The sequence below is a fragment of the Phoenix dactylifera genome, chromosome 7 (assembly GCF_051530095.1).
Source record: "Phoenix dactylifera cultivar Ajwa chromosome 7, Ajwa_hap1_PhDact_Kaust_v1.1, whole genome shotgun sequence".
Classification (NCBI taxonomy): domain Eukaryota; kingdom Viridiplantae; phylum Streptophyta; class Magnoliopsida; order Arecales; family Arecaceae; genus Phoenix; species Phoenix dactylifera.
Genome location: NC_143196.1, coordinates 19,343,283 through 19,349,016, shown reverse-complemented (window position 1 = coordinate 19,349,016; position 5,734 = coordinate 19,343,283). Strand labels below are relative to the sequence as shown.

General features: G+C 40.9%; 1 long non-coding RNA gene across 1 annotated transcript; it reads right to left on the bottom strand.

The window, feature by feature from the left end:
* Positions 1–1,591: 1,591 nt before the first annotated feature.
* LOC149753167 (uncharacterized) lies at positions 1,592–3,586 on the bottom strand. Its single transcript, XR_016395941.1, has 2 exons — positions 1,997–3,586; positions 1,592–1,957 (listed from the first exon to the last, which is right to left on the bottom strand). It is a non-coding gene; the product is annotated as an uncharacterized LOC149753167 (long non-coding RNA).
* Between the last annotated feature and the right edge of the window lie 2,148 nt (positions 3,587–5,734).

Genomic DNA, 5,734 nt, shown 5'->3' with positions numbered 1-5,734 from the left:
ATGATGAGATGCAAGGATTACTGATTTTTGTTAATAACTTTTCATAAGTATATTTTAAGTTTCTTTTGTTCCATGGGTATCTTGGTACACCTATGTGTACATCCTCATTTTCTCATTTTGGGTACCCAAGTTTGCTTGAGTCCTTGAGAGTTAGGACATATGGTTCCTTTTGGAACCCATATCTGTTTAATAGTAATAACTTTACCATTTGATTTAATTATACTAGAACGATAGGTAAAGTTGTTATTCCCATCCTTTTCATTTTTGAAATAACTTATCTTATTTAATGGTTTGCTTGATGAATTGATAACCTTTTTCTCTAGAGATTTATTGTTAAGTAAAGGAATCAAGCCAAGTTTTGATTTATCACAAGCAACATATTGGCTTTCAAACATCATTTTTAATCGTTCTGAACTTACGGTGAATTTGTTAATAAAAGATTTTAATTGATTAATTTCTTTACTTAAGTTTTGATTTTCTTTAATTAAGCTATGATTTTTCTGAATCAATTCTTCTGAAAATGACCTTAAACTTTTATTTTCAGAATTTAGTTTGTCTTGTATTTCAGTAATAGAATTTCTTTCTTTTGAAATTTCCAAATTTAGCTTTTTAAGATTTTTATTTTTCCTAGCTAATTTTCTACATTCACTATACAAATCATGAAAAGCATTTAAAAGTTCATCATAAGAATATTTTTCATGAAAGTCATTTGGTGTAAGATTAGATTCAGATTCTACTTTATCTTCTTGTACCATAAGACATAAGTTAGTTACCTCTTGTAGTTCATTGTTGCTCCTAACTTTCAATTCCTTGTCTGACTTTCTCTTGGTCAAGGCTTTCTTGCGCTTTACCTCTTTCTTCCTTTCTTCTTGCTTCCTCTTCTTCTTTGTCTTTAGGAAGCTGATTTGCCTCGGAGTCGACTCGGACCTTATTGGAGTCGACTCGACTAACTTGGGAGTCGACTCTGAGCTTCTTGGAGTCGACTCGACTGAGGGAGATTCATCACCCTTTTCTGCAGTCTCATTGTTAGTATATAATTGAAGCATGTGAGAGCTAATCTGAGATTTATCATAAATATTTTCTAAAGTATCCCAGATCTCCTTAGCAGATAAGCATGCAGAAATTTCATTAAACTTTGTTTCTTGAATAGCACAATATAATATGTTCATAGCATTAGCATTTAATTGTGCTAAGTCCTTCTCATTAATATGAGAGAGTGTGTGAAGGTCATTTATTATGATTTTCCATAGATAATAGTTTTGTGATTGAATGAAAATGCGCATGCGTATTTTCCAATGTGGGTAGTTTATACCATTAAACAGTGGAGGTGTATCAATTGATTGTCCTTCTCCTAGAAAACTATCTATTTGAGTTGTCATGATCTTTGGCTCTAGTCGGTTAAGACTACAAATAATATTTGAGCACCTGCTCTGATACCACTTGTTGCCCAGTAGATACAACCCAAGAGGGGGGGGTGAATTGGGTCTTTTAAAACTTTTAAACTACTTCTAAGACTTTTTGATTAACTATGCTAAGTTATATAGATGCACAGTGGAATTTAAACTTAGCAACAGTATGATTTATTAAATGGGACTTGATTAAGTAAATTGAGTATGCTTGCAACTAAGGGATGCGTAGATACGAGTTAAGCAAGCAATATATCTAAGTAAGCAAGTTAGACAATGACAAAAAGCATCACAAACACAATAAACATATAGTGGTTCGGTGCACCCCAGCACCTACATCCACTCCCCAAGACCTCTTGGGAATTCCACTATAATCCTACAGATTACAGCCGGTTGTTTTACAAGCTCACAACCCAACTTGTTGTTTTGCGAGATAACAACGAACTCGGTCGGTTTTCCCAGGCTCACCGACTAGAACCAACCCCGATTGTTTTCCCGGGCTCACAATCAAACCCTTACACGTTGGTTTTACCCTCGGCTCACCAACAAACCTATCTCCGTTGGTTTTCCCCTTTGGCTCACCAACAAACCTATCTCCGTTGGTTTTCCCTTTGGCTCACCAACAAACCTTACACCGTTGGTTTTCCCTTTGGCTCACCAACAAACCTTAACCCCTTGATTCAATCCCTTGATTGAATCAAGTTACAAGATATTAAAACAAAGAATAAAGACAAATCAAAGCTTCTTAAGCAAGCAAATATAACAATATAAACAAATAGAGTAAAGAGAAGCCCTCAAACGAGTTTTGAAGATGGAGGAGCTCGGCTTCTTCTTTACTTGACCCTCTTCTGATTTGGCACGAGGTAGAGGATCACTGAGGCAGCACACGGATGGAGAGGAAGCTTTGGGATTCTCTTGGATGCTCTTCTTCTCTCTATTTCGCTTTGGATGGCCCTTTTGTGCTTATGGGAGATTTCCTTTGTAATCTCTTTGAGATCTCTTTCCTAGATGATCTCTCCCACTTCCATGAGTTCTCCCCTAGCTCTCTTCTTGTTTTTATAGCTTTAGATGGCGTGGAAACAAGAATATAGCCGTTAGAGACAAGAAAAAGAGCCGTTGGACACAGTCTGCATTTCCTGACAATGTTACCGTTGGGATCGGAGTCGACTCGCGCGATCAGGAGTCGGCTCGCCTGTTGCAGGAGTCGGCTCGTGTTTTACCGGAGACGACTCGGCCACTGTTCCAAATTTGAATTAATGTGCTTGCCTCGACTGGGAGTCGACTCGTCTTAACCTGGAGTCGACTCGCCAACTTCTGGAGCTGACTTGGCAATTTCGGAGTCGGCTCATCCACTGAAGTCCGTGGATCCAATTTTGAATTTTGTCCTCTCGAGTCGACTCGACTGTCCTGGGAGTCGACTCGAATCTCAGAGCCCGAACTCCCGATCCTCTGTCTTTTGGCTCGTCCAGTCTTGGAGTCGACTCGAACTTCCTTGGAGTCGACTCGGCTCTCAGTTTGTGAAACACAACCTTCTGCCATCTTGGTGTAGCGCTGCCTTGGAGTCGACTCGAGCTGTCTGGGAGTCGACTCGAATCTCAGAGGCAGTAACTTGGTTTTCTGTCTGTTGATGGTCGCGGAGTCTCGGAGTCGACTCGTGCAATGCGGGAGTCGACTCGAATCTCAGAGTCCCAAAAATGCTCTCTGACTTTTTCCTTGTGTTCCGCTGAGAGTCGACTCTTGCTTTCTTCGGAGTCGACCTACCAACCATCGGAGTCGACTCGCGTTCCACTGGAGTCGACTCGAATCTCAGACCCGAAAACTGCTCTCTGACTTTTCTGCCTGTGACTCCTAGGAGTCGACTCATACTTCTCCGGAGTCGACTCATACTTCTCTGGAGTCGACTCGAATTCCACTGGAGTCGACTCGAAGACTGTTCTTTTGAATTTTTCTTTTGATTTTACTCCTCCAATTTGAATCCTTTGAACTTTAAGCTTGGGCCAATGAATTGTAGCTTTCTTCCAACTTTTCTTGAGAACTTTGGAGGCCTTCTTGTATTCTTCCAACTTGCTATGTTCCTTGCAAAATAAATATCTTTCTCCTTGCAACACAAACATTAGTATTTATACTTCAAGGTTTTGTGATCATCAAAATCAATCTTTGAATCAATCTTTGGGTCATCAGTACTTGACTATTTATTATTGAATAAATAAAAGGCATCTTATCATTCATATTGTTTATGTGTCTATGAATCGTCCAAGAAATTAATAAGATGATGATACATATTTTCAAGAGTTGAGAATTTGAGCCATGTATCATTGGTGATTAATTTCTAAATGCTCCTGATCAATGGATCATCACGAGGACGGTGATCGATCCGATCAGTGCACAGATCACTTTCCTTCTGGATGGACGAGACTTGAGTCCACAGTGTAGGGATACTGAAGTGATAGTGCAGGTGCTTGTTAGAGAACAAGGGTACTGAGCGTGACCAAGACAAGAAGTCACTTGGATGTCTATCCACTCGTCAGTGACTTGCTTGATGTTGCAGTAGTGTGACTGGTCCTTTGACCTGCGGTGCTTCGGCTACTCACAGTGAGGTTATTGTAGTTTGACTGCACACATACATGGTCTCTAGCCATATGGGTCCATGCAGTGTAGATTGGCTGCAGTAGGTTCACTGTAGGAGTAGGGTATGCACCTACAAGGAATCTATCGACCTTGATAGAAGAGGAGAGATCCTATGTGATTTGTTAGACTGAGTTCTAAGACCTTGGCCAGGGCAGTAATATAAAGTGGAGAAAGAGTTTTCCACTATCGAACTCGAGTCGAATAAATCTTGACATATGACAGACGATGGGGTTTGACGAGTTGTCCATGACCTCCGTCCTGTAGGGATCCACGATAGTAGGACTGTATCACATGTTAACTGCACCTAGAGGTTCATCTTTCTATTCTACTGGGTAGCCACTACATGCTGCTAGGTGTCACTGGTGGATGGTGGGATTCATAGGGATTATCTTGATGATCGATAAACCCTAATGAGTTGAGTTGGAATCGTTCCAACCCATTGAAAGGAGTTTTCAATGATATTGAGATAGAGATCACAATATATCTCACTACCAGTCAGAGTAGAACCTATGGGGTCACACACACTAGAAGTATTGACCGATCCGATGGTTGAAATCGTGATTAGGAATCACAAGTAATCAATTTGATTGATAAGAAGTTGAAGAAGGAAAGGGAATTAATTAATTGGACTTGAAACAAGAATCCTACTTTGGGTAGGATTCCTAGAGTCCTAATTGGATTAGGACTGGAAATCCTAGTTGGAGTAGGACTGGGATTCCTACTTGGAATAGGATTCCTACAATCCTAATGAGATTAGGAACTTTGAATTAAAATTGGATTCCTACTTGGAGTAGGATTCCTAGAAATCCTAATTGGATTAGGACTTCGAATTCAAATAAAGTCCTAATTGGATTAGGACTAAAATTAAACAAATCCTAATTGGATTAGGATTCCTTAAGTCTAAATTAATTATTAATCTAATGAATCAACATGACTCCTAATTGGATTAGGATTGAAGAGTTCAATTAAGTCATGATTCATTCAAGTCCTAATTGGATTAGGACTAGCGTAGATTGAACCCAAATTTGGCTAATCCTAATTAGATTAGGATTAAACCATGAGAGAGGCACCTAATCCTTTTTGGAAGAGGATTGGGTTAACCAAGTAAGAGGGGCATCAGCCCCTCTTCACTTAGTTGGTGCGACATGAAGAGAGAAAGGGGGCCGGCGCCCCCTCTTGGAAAGTAGTCAAGGGCTCCTAACTTGTAGGAGCCCTTCATCCTTATTAAAGGAGGACTAGGGCCGGCGCCCTAGATGGACCTTTCTCCTCTTCATCACGTGGCCACCCCCTCTCCATCTCTCCTTGGTTCAGCCGCCATCAGCAAAGGGAAAAGAAGAGGAGGCGTCTCCCTCCTCTTGGTCTTCTTCCTTGGCTCCAACGCATGGAAAAAGAAGAAGGCTGCAGAAGCTTTTCTCCTCTTCAAGTCGTGGCCACCTCCTCTCTATCTCCTCTTGGTTCAGCCGCAAGCAAAGGGAGAAGAAAAATCCAAGAGTTGGCGTCCTCCTCCCCTTCCCTTCCTTCATCCAATGCAAGGAAGAAAAGAGGGCTGCGTGGGGATTCTTCTTCTTCCTCTTCTTCATCCTTCTTCTTCCTCCTCTCAAGCACAATCAAGGGTTGATTGAAAGAGAGGAGATCAGCCATCAAAAGAAGTCTTTGCAAGGGAGCTAGCACCCCGGGAAGAAGATCAAAAGCCCCTAGAT